Below are 17,673 nucleotides of genomic sequence, written 5' to 3'. Positions count from 1 at the left end.
AATAAAGTAACTCTATACTTCAGGCACAGGAAATTATAATTTCTTTTGGTAGAGTGTGTGCCTTCTCCTAAGATGTTGGGTGGGCAAGTTATAGACTTGCAGAATCTGCTTTGTGTTTTATCAGAGTCTCAAGATCCACAAATTGGAGTTTGGTGCAAAAACATATACTTAAATTTTACAAATTCTGAGGTTGGAGTTTTAGACTGTTTTTTGGGGGGTGATATCAAAACTGAATTGAACCCCTAGTCCTTCCTTTGTGTACATCCCCACAAACATCCATTCTAGATTACCCCGGACTTCCTCCATTTCAGCAGTATCACTTTATGTCTTTTGTTACTGAAATTATTGAACGGTTAGGAAGAGAAATTTCTGACATTCTAAGTTCTCAGTCCTTTCTCAACCAAATACATTACACCACAACTCCCAAGGCAGCATGGATATATTAGCAAGCTAAAATGGGAGTTGTGGTTTAATATATCAATATCCCAAATTAGAGGAGGGTGGTCTAATGGATTAGGTTAGTGGGAAGGAGGGCACAAGAGAGAACATGAAGGGCTGTTGGCCAACCAGGTGCAATTGGATGAAGCTGATTTAATAGGGAGATTGAAAAGCCAGAATTTACACTCTCAGCCCCATCACCAATTCTAATCTCCTTCCTCCAGGAATCTTGGTATAAGTTAGGAAGGGTCACACTTCAATCTTATGAGATTTACACACACACACACACACACACACCGTATTTCCTGAACCTTCCAATTGAACCTGTGAGCCTATACAGGGAAGATCTGCCTTCACAAAGACCTACCTAGGTCTGAATTAGTACTAATCTTCATCGAATGCAATTGTTATAAGAGTTAAGAAGCCTGTATTAGAGCAGTTAGGGACTGATCTATTGCAAGTCACCAGGAAATCTACTAGTAGATCTACTTTTTCCTCATTGATACCAGTGGGGAGTATTATAGTCAGTGCCAAAATAATTTGCAGGTACTGGGTGGGAAGCAGCTTGGGTTAGCTGATGTTTGTGCCTGAAATTCTAACCTCCCTTTGGTGCCCAGTGCCCTAAGCCCTTACAGTAAGAAGCTCTACTGCTCGCCTTAACTTTAGCCTGCCTTTCACAGCCTTAATTTATGATGATACAGTAAAGTGTTGGCGGTTAAGCGGCTACTTGGCTTCCAACCCATTCTAGTGTGTTATCGCTAGTTTATCTCCTGCTTGTTCCTTGTGCTCATGCAGTATCTATACTCATAAATCTGGGCAAAGCTGGGGTAGCAGCTGGCATTGGTGGAGGGCAGTATGCAATGCATCCATTGTAATGAGCTCTGCCAGGATGCTTGAGCCTGGGAAAATGTCCCAGGATGCCAGGTGCTGACAACAGACCTGGCCTGTAATACAAGGGATGTGGGGCATTGGCAGTATTTGGCTTTCTCATCAGTGCTCCTTCACACCCAGGAAAAAAAGACTATTCAAGACATATACAACTTCCCCTAATCCTTGCAGTGAATGAGATTCTCACGGGCACTTTAAGTTTGTTCTATTTACATATGAAAATTAATGGGTATGTTCTACATGAGGTGTGCAAGAGGGAGGACCAGAGTGTTAAAGAGGGAAGTTGGCTACAGTATCAATAGATGGCTGGAGCCAAGCCTTCAAAGTACTCAGCAAAATAGGGATGGGGGTGGCAAGGATGTCAGATTTCTTGCAGAGTGCTGGAAAGCATTTGGCCCAGAGAGATCAGAAAAATCACACACCAGGAATTTCTATAAAAATAAATTTATCTACAGAAAGCACAAAAACATATTTACAGTCTTGTGCATTCACAGACGCTCTCAGAGAAAAGCAAGCTGCTTACTCAGCTGCAAGGCTAAAAACTAAAACAAAAGTCCTGTAAGCTGCCTTCCCCTCAGGCAATGCAACTATTAACACCTAAACTGAGGATAATTAAATTCGACCTCTTCACTGGGCCGATGCTTAAGGAAGTACTTAATTACCATGGTAGCCAAGAGCAGAAAAAAAAATGCCAACAAGACTTCATACCAGGCTGGCAATTAATTCAACTCTCCAGGCATTCAGTCCTATATTAAAGAACTTGCTTACATCAGACACAGCTAGATAAATTGTTTCATTGCATAAAAGAAAGATGGAATATATGCACAGATGACCTGCCTACTGCAGAATATAGAAATTAAACTCTGTGTGTGTGTGTGTGTGTCTGTAACTCTCTCTCTCTATCATCTCTCTCTCTCTCTCTCTCTCCATCCCATCTTTCTTTTATGCAATAAAACAACTTATCTAGCTGTGTCTGATGTAAGCAAGTTCTTTAATTTAGGACTGAAAGCCTGGAGAGTTGAATTCATTGGCAGCCCTGTATGAAGTCGGACATCCTTTCCACCCCCAAAACACAAACACACACACACAGTGTGCCTGGGGCTAATTCTAAGCCCTTTCCTTCTGTCTTTTCAAATCAATGGACTTTGGGTTGTTCTTTTCCAGACTTAAGAGACATCTGCTTGATGTTTACATTAAGGTTCTGTCTGGCCTGAGAATCTCTGGGTCCTGCTTCACCGGCTTCAGCCCTTATACCACCTCCCTCCTTATTTTCTTCTTCCTTGAGGGGTTAACTCAACTATAGGTTTAGAAAAAATCAGGCCAAATGTCCTGCTGGTAATTTACATAGCAACAAAGGTATTCCTCCAAAGTGGCCTTTGTCCCCTCCATTTCTCCAACCAGAAATGGCAGAAGACAGGTGGGGCTTGTCATCCAATAGTTGAAACCAAGCTTTCCAAAAACATGCTGTGAAAACTAGAAATGAGATGATTGGATAAACAGTAGTTTCAGAAAAAAATGGTTGAATAAACAGGGAAACCCTTTCGGGAGTAGAATAAAAGCCAGGGAATGAAATGAGCCATTTTAGAAAAAACAAAAATTGCATCTGGGTTCTTCGCAGTTACAAAAGGAGGTCAGTTTTGAAAATGAAGGAAAATATGCCCTTATGTTATCTGCTCTAAAGCAAGGCACTGAGTCACATAGGAAGTAGCTCATTTCACATACCTCAAAATGTTGGCTGTTAGAGTTGATCTGCAAAAGGAAAGAGAACATAGAACTGGTCTATGATGCAGTTCCAGGATGCAGTTTTCCCTGTTCCTGAGAAATGGAGGAGGGAGAAGACAAGACCCCCACCCTCGGTTATCCTTCTGAGCATGTGCATAAGTCCTGTTTTTACTGAATATAGATTTAACCAGGCAAGGAAAGTCGAACCCTTTGCCCCCAGAGTCTCAGAACTGGCACAGTATCCTATGGGTGGGAAAGCAAAATTTTCTGGGCACCAAATTGAGATGGGGGGAGGGTTGTAGGGTGATGAATATTCTTATATACATGATAAAGCCTCTGCCTGCTTGTTAGGAATGCAAAGATATACAGGTTAAAATGAGAAATGAATTATCTGACCTGGCACTATGAGATTGTAAGAAGTTTGTAAGCGTTCCAGATGCTTGTGCTCAGTTTGGACCGTGATAGAGTTCCAGGCATTTGGCTAAATGGCGCCAGTGCTGAAGAGCTTCTTGGAAACCTCAAAGCTCTCAGTGAAAAAACATTGTGGTTCTGTTCTTCTGGAAAAGGAATGCCTGGAAAGGAATCCACTGGGAAGGAGGGCGCCCTCAAACTCTGGAGTGGATTGGAAAAGGACAGCCCCTGAGGCAAAACCAGAAGCATCAGCCTATACAGTATAACAAGGGGAGGCTGACATTTGGATGATCGAAGATGGCCTAAGAAGTGAATGCCTATAGAATGGGCTTACTGAGCATCAGAATCCCACCAAAAAAAAAAGCAAACTCCATCCTTTGTAAGATGGGTCAAGGGTGTGGTTAATGCAGCAGAATTAGGGCAAAAAATTATGATACAGGTAGTCCTTGCTTAACAATCACAATTGGGACTGGAATTTCGGTTGCTAAGCAAAGTGGTCATTAAGCAAATCTGAATAAATTTTACAACCTTTTTTTGCAGCGGTTGTTAAGCAAATCATGAGGTTCCCCACTGATTTTGCTTGCCAGAAGCTGGCTGGGACGGTTGAAAATGGTGATCATGTGATCATGGGATACTGCAATGGTCATACATGTGAACTGGTTGCCAAGTGCCCAAATTGTGATCATGTGATCCTGTGGGGATGCTGTGACAGTCGTACGTGTGAGGACTGGTACTAAGTCAGTTTTTTCAGCACTGTTGTAACGCAGAACCATCACTGAACAAATGGTTGTTAAGCGAGGACTACCTGTAAAAATGGGCAAAGCCCCTGAAAATGAGCAGATTCTCCTTTAGCATCTGAAATCCTTTTGAGGAAATAATAAGGTAGCCCTATGTAGCTCTAGTAAAGGTAGATCAATGGCACAATATTCTACCCTAGCTTAGAGGCAGTAGTTGCTGGAGAACGGCCCAGATGGTTCAGTGTGGGAAGTACAGTTCTCAGAGTAAATAAGCACATTGCCCAAATACACAGTTTAAAAATCGTCCTGAAATTCACAAGCACATGACCCACGAATCACATAAAAATCAAGGTGTTGCATGCCAATTTGAATAGCATCTCCATATAGTCAAATTCCCCCTAATGGGGGAAAACCAAAGGCAGTTAAATATTCCCGCCCCTCTTTCATTCAAACTGGATTGCAGGCTCCTCTGAGATCCAATTTGTTAAAAATGTATACTTTTCTTCTGAGGGCAAGACGGTAGCAATCCCAAATGGTTGCAGAGTAGAGGGGCCAATAATTATGGACTACCCATAGGGAGCTGTCCTTCTTAGCAGAAAACATATAGAAAACAGCAGGGAAGGAGGATAGGCAGACATAGCCTTTCTGTAGGTTCTCATTGATACATTCCTTTAGGCAGACCAATTCTACATTTGACACTGGGTAGTCTGGGCCTCAGGAATGAGACTGATGGTACAGTTACAGAATTTGATGGTAGAGTTCCCCCTTCCAATCACATCAGCATCAGCATAATCCATGTGTTTGGCAGACAAGCCCAGAAGACGTTGGAGGCCCTGCAGGCTATAAGTTTTATGTGCTGGAACATGTATCAAAGGACAGCAACCTCTACCATCTGCAGAAGAAACTTCAAGAGGAGGGAACTCCCTGGAGATGGATGGGTCAATGCAGGTCTAAACAGCCTCTGCTAGTGCTGGAATGTGACACCTTCTTGTTTTCCTTTCATAATTGAAGAGAGGATCAAGAGTTTTCCCTAACTGCTAATCTATCCGATTCCAGATCATAACAAAATCTGAGCTGGTGAGCCTAATATGAGGTCATAATTAAAGGCATTGCTATTAAAAGGGTCAAAGGTCGAGATGATCCCAAGAACCCCCATTATGACTTCAGTTACAGGTATTTAAATCCCTGTCATTCATACAAAACATTACTCTAAGCCATAGAAGAATCTAGCTGGATGAATAATAGAGCAAATGGTTTCTTTTAACTAACTTGGAATAACATTTGTATCCCGTTCTTCAGCTAAAAGGACTCTCAGCGCACTTGACAATAACCAACATATTTCTTAAAAGGTCATTCCCTGCCCAATTTTTTTTTTAAATGTGTCACACATTTATTTATTTAACATATTTCTATGGCTACCCATCTACCCAGGCACTCTGGGTGGTGAACAGATAAAAAGAGAACAAGATCACAATCCATTACATGCGTATTACACATAGACACACCCTTTACCTCATTGCTTATTCCCTTCTGAAGCAAGCGGTGTTATGCAGAGTGTAGAAAAGGGGTAAGAAACAGTAAGCTAAATGAATTAGAAAGGGAAGGGATGGGAATTAAACTTCCACTCCAACATCATTCACTACACCTGCCCCACCTTTCTGTCCTTGAAAACCATCCTTGTTTGCACCCTTTCCATCCACTGCTTCATACATGGCCTTTTCTTCTTACTCAAGGCCATGCATGATACTGTTGCCACATCTGCATTGTCTCACCATCATCCTGGTTTACTGTGGAGATGCCACTGATAAAAGCATGTCACACCAAAAAGGGGGAAAATAAAATCAAGCTTGGGCACTAATTTAAGTTAAATTGTACTTTTATAGTGACCAACAAATAAATGAAGTTCAGGGAAAGAAGGAGCTTGAAGGAGCTGGTCTTTTGGCCTGGTCCATATGATTTCGATGAGAGGGCTGGGAATTAGAGGAGCTGAAGTCAACAAATATGGAGGGCGCAAGATTGGCTAAGGCTGATATAACTGTACAGTTTTCAGCCTGTGATAACACTCCCACTCCTACCCCCAAAGGCACCTGTGTGAGACAATGGCTTTATTTTATGAAAGGCAACATGTTGACATTACAGATTTTGCTCTCTTAGTTATTTAATATTTTTCTTTTTTCTCCAAGATGATGTATAGCATACTCTCTTCTTCAGTTTTGTCCCTAAAGAATGTTGGGCAGAGAGGTAGCAACGGATACAAAATCACCCAGCGAGCTTCCATGGCTGAATGGGGACCTCAACTTGCATCTTCCTGGTCCCACTTTGTTGCCATTAATCTGTGTGCCGGATGCTTAATTTAGAGTTTGCAGGACAGATACCAAGAACGAGAACACTAAGGGAGATTTTTTTTCGTGTCAGAAGCACCTATCAAGGTGTTTCTGTATTGAAAGGATTTGCTGGTGATGTCACCGTTGCCCAGGGGATGCCCGAGGGGGCTCCTTTCATGTCCCTGTTATTTTCCCACCGAAGTGGTACCTATTCATCTACTTGCATTTGCATGCTTTCAAACTGCTAGGTTAGCAGGAGCTGGGACAAGTTGATGGGAGCTCACTCTGTCACGTGGCTCACGCTCTCGGGTTTTGAACTGCTGAGCTGCTGACCTTAATGGTCCTCTGACTCAGCATCTTAACCACTGAGCCACCACAGCCCCACTAAGGGAGATGCCAGGATGGTAATCAATCTTGAAAAGGGCTTATTAAGAAATCGACCCTGAACATACTTACAGGATCAGAAGGATACCACCCCAAACAGCTGGGTGAGCCCAGATGGTTAACACAACTCATGAGGAAGCTGGGAAAAAGGGGTAAATCTTATAGCCCTTTTCCCCCACTCGCCTGCCCTTTGGAATCCTCACCTTGGTTCTGGGATAACTAGCAAGGGGAAATTAATGTTTGCATTTACATCCATTTGAGACAAAGAGCTAAGCAGGCACACGATGGGGAATATATGTTGAAATGAATGCCTTAGTGCTGGCTGTTTGCTTCCCGTGCAAGCCTTTAGGGCAGCCTTTCTCAACTTTTGACCCTGGAGGAACCCTTGAAATATTTTTCAGGCCCCGGGGAACCCCTGCACATTCAGGCTTAAATATAGGCCAGAAGGTACAAAATTATTATATTCGTTTCATGGGTAGGCCAGTCTATGTGCATTGACCGTGTTCTTAAACTGAAAATAATGAAACTTTCCTCTTTAATGTGAAATTTCCCGAATTTGAAATAATTTTTTAAATAAATTGTGATCTCCCAGGGAACCCCTAGTGACCTCTCGCGGAACCCTAGGGAGCCACTGAGCCCTGGTTGAGAAACCCTGCTTTAGGGTGAATCTTGCCAATTTCAGATAGCAGGGCAAGCCAGCAGAGGGTGCTAATTAATTAATTAAGCTCACAGAGCTGATCTTGTTAATCTGCGGTTCCCACCTTTTAGGGAGGCGCTGTGAAGAAAAGCAGTTTAGGAAGAGATGGCTTGTTCAAGTAATCTCTCCCCTCTGCACTCTCCCCTCGGCAAGGGGGGAAATTCTGCCAAGGGGGGAAAAGGAAAAAAAATACAAAACACAGGACACAGTTAAATGCTATAACCACTGTACCAGCTAGTGGCTGAACCTTGCTACTGGTTGACTGAAACTGAACACTTAAATGGCTCCAAAACGGTTCATGTGTCATTTAGAACCATGTTTCTCAATCTCAGCTTCTTTAAGATGTGTGGACTTCAACTCCCAGAAACAGAGCCATCTTCAGTTTGCCACTGCTTCCCTGGAAGTCACACCGTTATTGTTGTTTTACAGGGCCTAAGTGGGGTTGTCAGTCCTGATTGTGCCACCAGCAGTGCAGATTTTGTTCTTGATTTTCCCTTCTCCCAAAAAGTCAATTGATAAAGTCCCTTTGCAGGGTCTGGGAAGCAGTTTAAGGTGGTGGTGGTGGTGGTGGTGGTGGTGATTATTACTACTGCTGCTGCTGCTATTATTATATTTTTATCCATCCCAGGTTTGACTCGGACATGGTGATTGGGCACTGTGGGAGCCAGAATGAAAGATTTCCGCTGCTGTAGCAGCTGATTCATTCAGTTGTCTCTCTGAACACAGCCCTTAAGACTTTTTCGGTTCATGCATGCATATTGTTGGTGGAATTAAATTCTCCAGGAGAGGGCAATAGATACACATGGTGAGTTGGAATGAGAGCCCCAACGTCTAACGGCCACTGATTTATTTGTCCGTCCGGCAGGAAATGGCAGAAGAATCAGAATTGTTTCTTGTGGATGATAGTTACACAATATAAGTCAAGGAGTGGGCAACCCGCAGGTTGCAGGTGGCCTCAAACACCTTGTTTGAGTCATTCCGTGACTGTATGATTGACACCCTGTCCTTTTTATATATGCTGATTGAATGACATTCATTAAAAAAAGGGTGATGATTTGATTGTGTAAGTACAACTGCCACTGTGATTTTACTGACCCCCTGCAGCCCCTTCTGCAGAAAATTGTCCTCTCCGATAGAAGTAATAGTGATATAAACTACTTTCTGGCTAAATTAGGTTACATGTTAGAGAAAAAGTTTCATGATCTGACTGTTTGGATTCAGACCTACATAAGTGGTCAAAGGGATCACTGTCAGCGGAAGGGCCTGAGTCCTCTTCTTTTTCGTTTGTCATTCTACGGGCCATCCAGGTAACCGAACCATTTTCAGCAGAGGTGAAACAGGATACATTTCCAGACAGTTTTTTTTTCTTACTGCCCTGCCCCATGCACAGAATTTCAGGTAGCATTCAACTTACATCTCCATTTCTAATATTCCTACAGTTTCTTCCATCATTTTCTTTTTAAAGCATATCCACCAAGAAGGGGAAAAAATGCATTGTGCCTTGTCACTGGCAGCTCCAAGTGGTTGAAACAGACTTGTATGGCATCAGGTGAGCACAAGGATATACATGTTCAGGAGATGATCTTGTTTTCAGAAGATCATCTCATTGGAAGACATTTAATCCTCATCCAAGGTATCTTTCAGAGGATTCCTTATGGGATGTTCTGTATTAATTGTTGAGAGGGAGCCTAAGACTAACTGTAACTCTTTCATTATTATTGATCTGACTACTACGTCTATAGAGCAACCATATACATATTCAGAGACAAATTACTATGCCAATCGCTCTCTCGGCATCTAAAGAATTATTAAAGCAATAGTGAATCTCCAACATCTTGAATCCTATCCTGTTCCCTCCCACCAGGCAACTTTTCCAGGTATTCCTGAATCATCTGATTCAGGTGCAAGAGATATCAGATTGTATTACTGCTGTATTAAGCTGCAGGTTTTCTGGACCTGGAACCAACTGGTTAGCTAGTTAGGCAGCAGAAGAGTTCTACTAATTTCAGAAGAATTATGCTGTGGGACGCGGTGGCGCTGCGGGTTAAACCGCTGAGCTGTTGATCGGAAGGTCGGCGGTTCGAAACCGCGCGGCGGGGTGAGCTCCCGTTGCTCGTCCCAGCTCCTGCTCACCTAGCAGTTCGAAAACATGCAAATGTGAGTAGATCAATAGGTACCGCTTCGGCGGGAAGGTAATGGCGTTCCGTGTCGTCATGCTGGCCACATGACCCGGAAGTGTCTATGACAACGCCGGCTCCATGGCTTAGAAACGGAGATGAGCACCGCCCCCTAGAGTCGGATTCGACTGGACTTTACGTCAAGGGAAACCTTTACCTTTACCTTTATGCTGTGAGTGAGGCAAAGGTATTGTGATGACTCGCAGGACGATTCAGACCTGGAGAATGCAGAAAAGTAAAAGGTGACCTGACACACTTCCCCAGCTGTATGGTCCTTCAGCACCACCAAAAGCCAACACTCCAGAATGATGGCTTGTCAGTGATGGGAGAATCTGAATCACCAACCTCCACTGTTTCCTGAAAAACGGTCAGACAATCTCTACTCTGTAAATGGCATAAGAAAGTAATGATCTTATAGAGGAAGTATATGCCCATCAGATGCTTTGGACTACAATTCTGTTATTCCTCTCTATTAGTGCTCAGTACGGCTGATTGTTTGCAAACTTCTGGAGGGCGAGTTGTGACTATAATTTCCTGGAGGTCACAAGGATCTCCTTCCACAGATGTTGATTCAACTGTTAGGTGGTGTTATGAAAAGGCTAGGAATTGCTGGCTGGGGGAGGGCGTTGACTGCCTCTTGAAGTCAGCAGCTCCTGTTTGAAATTGATAGCTTTGCTATTTTTAGAGCTGCTGCTTCTTTAATGAACCTTGGTTAGGAAGCCAGATTATGCTTAATTAGATGCCTCCACACACAGTGGAAGTGGCTGCCCAGATGACTGGGTTGAAGTCAGGGTGGGGGAGAAATAGATGTCAACATATATAGAAGGCATGTCAAGGCAGGGTGTGTAAGGCTGAGTCATAGCAAAATTGGGAGAACTCTAGCATAAATAATCAGGAATCAAGAATTCATTAGCCTCACTCAGACCAGGATAGCTGGCATGGCTAGAAAGGGAGTTTGACCTGGAATGCATCTGGAGGGCTCTACTTCAGAGGTCCGTGCTGTGTCCCCCCACCTTCTCAATTTCCCAGGTTGATTCAATTCATCCCTTGAGCAGCAAGACTTAATGGTATATCTTCCTGCCTTTCTAAGAGGGTGACAACTCCCCTATGTCATGTCATCCTCTTCAGTGGAGAATTTGAGGCAAAGCCTTTATTACATTAAGAGTCCTGTCTCACTGCTGGGGTTCCCATAAGTAAGGGAAGAAGAATCTGGGTCTTCTCACTCCTAGTCCAGCATCTTAACAACCTCCATCATATATCTCCATCTCCATCTCTATCATCTGTGTGTGTGTGTGTAATAGAGATATATATTCCAAAATGAATATAGTTGTTAGAAATCCATCCATCCCTAGATAGTCAAGCCACAACCTGTCACAGTGAACCTGCTGTTTTCCTTTTTACCCATAAATATCCTTAGTTGGAGTGGCCAACTAAGTCATTAAGGGATGTTTTACTCACTTCCTCCACAGAAAATTTACTGTGCTATTACTGCTAAAGGAAGCTGATGACACGTGAAGTGAGGTGGGGTGAATGGAGGGAAGAAATGGCTGTTATGGGCCAACAGTGGGCAGAGTTCTCTTTACCTTTATCAGCAATTGCCATGGCATTGCAATGCTTCTTGGGTCCTATAATATAGGAATTATTGTGAATAGTCCTCGAACATTCTAGAAGAAGATTCCTGCCTTTGGACAGGTGGAAGAGAGATGATATTTGAACCTTGGAATGAGTCACATAACATTTCTAGTAGGCTAAATAATGTTTCCTGTAACTCCTGTTGTGGACAGATAGGACTTTGTCACTCATATGACAAAGAAATATTACTTAATATTACTCACAAAATGTTTAGTGACTCTCATTCTGGAATACTGGCATGCCTGAGAGGCTCTGAGGAAGAAGGATTTATTCATTCCAAATATCTGATAGTTTGTTAGGAAACCAGATCACCAGTAAGAATATTTGGTATAACTGACTTAAGGAAAAACTGAGGTTTAATTACACTGAAACAAATTCAGTAGATAGAAAATTCCAAGCCCCCAGCTTAACTATGATGCCTAAAATACGAATTATATTTATGTGCTTTATGTTTTTTAAGGATCATTTTTATGTTTTTTACTGGGAGTTTCTCTGGTTTCTGAGTTTACCTCCAGAAACGGGCTCTGTGCCTAAAAAGTCAGAAACAAATAAAAGAGAACAGTTTTTCAGCCTGTGCAGATAAGTTGTCTGCCAAATGTTTGCTCAGCTTCATCTTTGTGTCGTTAAAAATAGGACAGATTTCAGTTTTCTGTTTGTGTTTGACTAGAATTTAAGAAGCATCAAGATTAGCTTGGAATAGCTCAAGCCTGTAGACACAGTCTAAAAATTAAGGGAAAGGATCTTCTGAATACAGGTAGTCCTTGCTTAACAACCACAATTGGGACCGACAACTCCATCACTAAGCAACACGGTTATTAAGTGAGATGTCAGGTAAACATTGCTTGCAGAGTCTCTGTTGACTCTGCTTGTCAGAAGCTAACTGTGAAGTGTACAAATGGTGATCAGGGGACGCTGTGACAGCTGTAAAGGCCTGTCAATTTTAAAGCTTTGGAATCTTGATCATGTGACCGCAGGGACACTGCAATGGTTGTAAATGCAAGGACCAGTTGTAAAATTCCTTTTTAGCACCGTCGTAACTTTGAATGGTGGCTAAACAGGGCAGTCGTTAAGTGAGGACTATATGTACAGTACTTGTTCAGCTCAGGAGCTGTGTAGCACCTTTTCTGACTAACAAATTCTATTAAAGAGCATAAGCTTTCATAAACTGCAGCTCACTTTATCAGATGCGTAGAGTGGCTACTGGGCTAGATTAAGGCCAACTGATGCCCAAAGCACAATCCAGCAATGGTGCCCCTTGGCCCCTCCATTGCTTAACTGACAAGACTCAAAAAAGTGCTAAAAACTAAAAGTCCAGTGTGGCAGTGGAAGAGTTAAGGGCATGATAGCTAGGGGGACACATTCTATGATGCCCCCTTTCCTTGGTGCCCTAAGTATGTGCTTATTCTGGTTAATGGTTAATCCAGGGCTGGTGACAACACTGAGGTAGGATTTAAACTGGGATGAGGCAAGAGAGGGGAAACAGGTTGATTATGTAAATGCAGGTAATGTGTCAGATTAATTTTTAATTAACAATTAAGATTTGTAATGTGTTAAAAATTCATTGTGTTTGTTGAAACCTTTTGAGATTGCACAAAACTTTCTGATGTATGTCAGTTCAGCAATCTCTCCCTCCATGGTGCTGTTTAAGTCTTCTTTTTCCAAAATAGTCACTTCGAGGTCTGCAACAGAGCATCCTAGGGGGCTGAAATGCTCTGGTATTACTTTGTTCTTGTTTTGAATCCTGATGTCAAATTGTTTTGAGTCCTGATGTCAAAGCTTAGGAATTTGTGATTGGTACCTGAACCATGCTCACAAGTCCTTTGACACTAAAATCCACTTCTGCTTTCCCCAGAAACATTCTCCTTCAACAACATCATCTAGGTGGGACGGGATTTTTTAAAACGGTTTCTAATAGTTAAGCAACAGAGAGTCAGAAATGCTTGTACAGCTATTGCAAATTATCCAAATTACTTCTTACAAATTATTTCTGACCTCATTGGAGCTTTGTCAGAAGAGTGATCATGACGTCCCACACTCTATGTGGTCAGTGATGTCATCCTTCATCACTGTTGATATTATTGGTAGTATGGCTGGTGGCAATTTGTAGGGGACCACAGCTGTACCTTCTAATATCATCCTAAATTTGTCCTTAACAGACAGATGGCTGCCTACTAGTAGTTCATGCTGTACTTGCTGGTCACTGTTTGGTTTAGAAGGCAAATATAATGCATCAGAGTCGCCACACCCGCCATCTTACAGATTTTGGCACACCTCCCTTTACGGCACTGCCCCACAGGAAGGAAACCTTTCATTATGGCCAGATTGCTGCTCTAACCTTCCTTTTTGATGCTCAGTGGGGTCATTTGGGGGAATGGGGTGATTGGGCTAGTAATTTGCAACCTTGTTTATTTAAAAGAGTGACTTAACTATAGCTGGTTCTGGGATGCTGACCTATTTACCTCTGTCTGCTCCAGAAGGGATACCTAGTGGTTAGCTTCTGAATACACTTATATAAGGAGTAAATAAGTATGCATTTTTAACAAGAGTTCTGTTCCGGAGTATGTTCCCCCCAAGGTGTTCATAATTAGGTGTGTTTCTTTTAGTAAAAAGGGAGATGGGAGGATCTACTTAATTCTCAGCCAAAGAGGAAATGTTATACTAGCTGAGACCTGCTTAAATAGGACTCATATTAAAATACTTTCTAATAAGTACTGCTTATTTATTAGAAAGCCAGTTGGAATTATTAAAATTCTAATAAGTATGCAGTAATGAGCAAATACCACTTTGAATGACTGAAGTAAGATAATTTCCACTGCATTCAGTTCCTGTCTCCTGTCTTTACACCCCTTTCCTCCTTTCTTGTAGTGTCCCAGCTGTTTTTTTAACATAGGACAAAAAGTAATGCAACCCCAAACTTTCTAATGTACTATAGCAGCATATTTCAGGTGTACTTGATGTCTCCTTTTAGCTTTAATGGTACAGACTTCTTCAAGTTGAACTCAACTGATGACTATATGGGCACATCCAGGCAGTTTTCTCTGGCAAAAATACAGACACGCTTTGTTATTATTGCCTCCTTCCAGTCTTAATGGCTCATAACTATTTAAAAAAAGTCATGCTAATTACTTCTTCAAAGGTCACCAAAGTGTGTGGCATTCAATTACATTTGCTGGCAATGGATTTCCTATGTTAATTGCATATTTCACAAGGAAGGATTTGATTTTGTCAGACGTGAAGCAATTGACTGATGAAAGTGTCGTTATGGTGTAGTGGTTAATGTGTTGAACCAGCTCAGGGAGACCCATGTTGAAGTGTCCCCTCAGCCATGGATACTCACTTGGGTGACTTTGGGTCAGTCAGTCTACCTACCTCATAGGGTTTCTCAATCAGGGTTCTGTGGCACCCTACAGTTTCATGAGAGGTCACTAGGGGTTTCCAGGGAGATCATGATTTATTTAAAAATTATTTCAAATTCAGGCAATTTCACATTAAAGAAGTAACCGTCATCCTTCATATTTTCAGTTTAAGAACACTGTTCATGCATATAGATAGGCCTACCCATGAAATGAATACAATACTTGTGTAACTTCTGGCCTATATTTGAGCCTGAATGTGCAGGGGTTCCCTGAGGCACGAAAAATATTTCAAGGGTTCCTCCAGGGTCAAAAGGTTGAGAAAGGCTGTCATAGAGTTATTGTTGTGGGATAAAATGAAGGGAGACCCTTATACAAGCTACCTTTTGCTCTTAGACAAAAGGCAGAATATACATCTAAATGACAACAACAACACCATCAACTAATTAGCTTCCCTGAGGGACTCTGTGAAGTTTGACTTGGTAAAAAATTTTTTAGAGAACAAATTGTTGGAGACAGAAGCGTTTTTTGTGTGTATCTAAATGTTCCTGAGAGTGGGAATCTGACCTGAGCAGTGATGAAGCAAGTTTATAACTATAAGAGGAAGGAGATTTATTTCAGGAAGTGTGCTTTTGGGAAAGGCAAAGCCTAGCACCTACGTAACTGCATAAGCTTACGTAGGTACGTAAGCTAAGTACATCTTGCCAGGAAGAGAGTCAGAAAGCGTGTGATCCATGCATGTGTGTCTGGGAAGGCAGGCAGAAGACAGTGATCTAAGATTAGCAATCTCTCAGACAAAGAACAGGTAAATTTTATTTATTTATTTATTTTATTTATCTAATTTATCCCCGCCCATCTCCTTCCGTCGGGGGACTCTGGGCGGTTTACAACAATCGATTAAAAACCATAACCATAAATACACAGAATAAAATACAGTAATAAATAATATAAATAGAGGTAAAAATAAAATAAAAATAAAATAAATGATGGGAAAAGAGGGAGCACAGAATATATGTCTACCTACATCCCACTTTCCCTTTAGGTCAGCCGATCACGAGTCAATTCCTGTCAGCCTTACTAGGTAGACCAGACAGGAAACACGACCAGATGAGCTAATTCTAGTTTATTGTGAAGCTACATTGACAGAATCTTGCAAGCCTGAAAGTACTTGTCTCCCCACATCACCTTTACAGCCCGAGAAACTAGGGAGGGTCCCTTCTGAACTTCTTGCCCTTCCCACTGTCCAGCTGTGGGCTATGCTTTCTCTTATCTGACTATTCCCTGGGCAGCAATTCTTGGTCCTGTCTCTCAAGGTCTTTCTCACATACCATTACAGTGCCACTGGATTCACTCCTCCCACACAAACCACCAGTACAGAGTGTGCTGAACAGTAGGGATGGAAGCCGCAGAGGAACTGTGGAAAGAAGAATCCTCCCCTTTCCTCCACAGGTCATCTATCTGCATTGCAGGGAAGTCAAATGGTTAATAATGTCATGTCTGGAGAGTAGATTTTCATAGTTGTCACATCTAGAGGGTAAGATTCCACAGCTATTACTCCTTGGTGAGATGATTTCTGAGTAATGCTGGATGTCAAGACATTCTCCTAATCTTACACGGCATTACCCAGGTATCATCTCACCAATGTCACATCTAATTTGGCTCCTTCTAGTATTATTGGAGAAAGAAAAAAAAGACTCATCCTTTTCACACTGTTGTAAATATATATTTACAAGCAAGGAAAAGTATTCCACCCAGCTGTGAATTTGTTATCTACAGTCACAAATAGCATTCTTTAACTCTGCGATAAAAAGCTGCTGCATCATCTTAAGGTCTTTATTTATACATGAGACTTATGGTGATTCTTGTTTTGATCACTACATGATCACATTATGCTCCATCTTATGCCTTTCTCTCATTTTTTTGAGAGCCAGTTTGGTGAAGGTGCTGGTCTAAAAACCAGGAGACTGTGATTCTAGGCCTCCCTTAGGCATGAAAGCCAGCTGGGTGACTTCAGGTAAGTCACTCTATCTCAGCCCAACCCATCTCACATGGTTGCTATGCGGAAAATAGGAGGCAGGAGTATTAGGCATCTTAGCCATCTTGATACATATGAAAAATGGGATTTAAAAATCTCCTTCTCCTTCTCCTTCTCCTTCTCCTTCTCCTTCTCCTTCTCCTTCTCCTTCTCCTTCTCCTTCTCCTTCTCCATTATGGCACAGTCAGCCATATGTTTAGACTGGCTTTGGCATTTTTATCCACCTATTGAGTCCTTCCCAAGGACCTGGGATTGGCAGATGTTGTTGTTGTTTAATAATATTGAAGGTATCGTTGCAGGATGTAAGCTGTTCCAGGTAAAGCTGCCTTTTGAAATTGATGCAGTTGGTGATTTATCAATGCCGATGGTGTTCAAGTGGTGTTCCAGATGTTTTGGAATTGCACCCAAGGCGCCTATTACTATTGGTACTATATTTGTTTTCTTTTGCCACAGTCGTCCTACTTCTATTTACAGGTCTTTTTATTTTGTGATTTTCTCCAGTTCTTTCTCTTCTATGCTTCTGTCTCCAGGTATTGCAGTGTCCACCATCCAGACTTTTTTGTCGTTGTCGTTGTCGTTGTCGTTGTCGTTGTCGTTGTTGTTATTATTATTATTCATTCTCTTTGGCCAGAGTCACATATGAGCTAAGAGGAATATAAGCTTTATGTATAAACATGGCCATGCAGAACCATTTTAAGCATGCTTAATCAGAAGCAAGTCCTACGGGGTAAGGTGCTTAAAGTGCTGATATAGGCACTGGGCGGTTTATAGTATCCTGTGTATCTACAGGAAGATCAGTTTGCTTAGTCAGTTATCTGAAGAAGACAGTGCATTCATGTAACACAACAGGCTGCTGACTAGGCATATGATCATAA

General features: G+C 42.0%; 1 long non-coding RNA gene across 1 annotated transcript in view; it reads left to right on the top strand.

Moving 5' to 3' along the window:
- LOC134492206 (uncharacterized) overlaps positions 1-17,673 on the top strand; it is a 313,653-nt gene that overhangs the window by 24,271 nt on the left and 271,709 nt on the right. The gene's annotated exons all lie outside the window — the stretch shown is intronic.

The sequence above is a fragment of the Candoia aspera genome, chromosome 2, assembly GCF_035149785.1.
Source record: "Candoia aspera isolate rCanAsp1 chromosome 2, rCanAsp1.hap2, whole genome shotgun sequence".
NCBI lineage: Eukaryota > Metazoa > Chordata > Lepidosauria > Squamata > Boidae > Candoia > Candoia aspera.
This window is presented reverse-complemented; position numbering and strand designations above follow the sequence as displayed.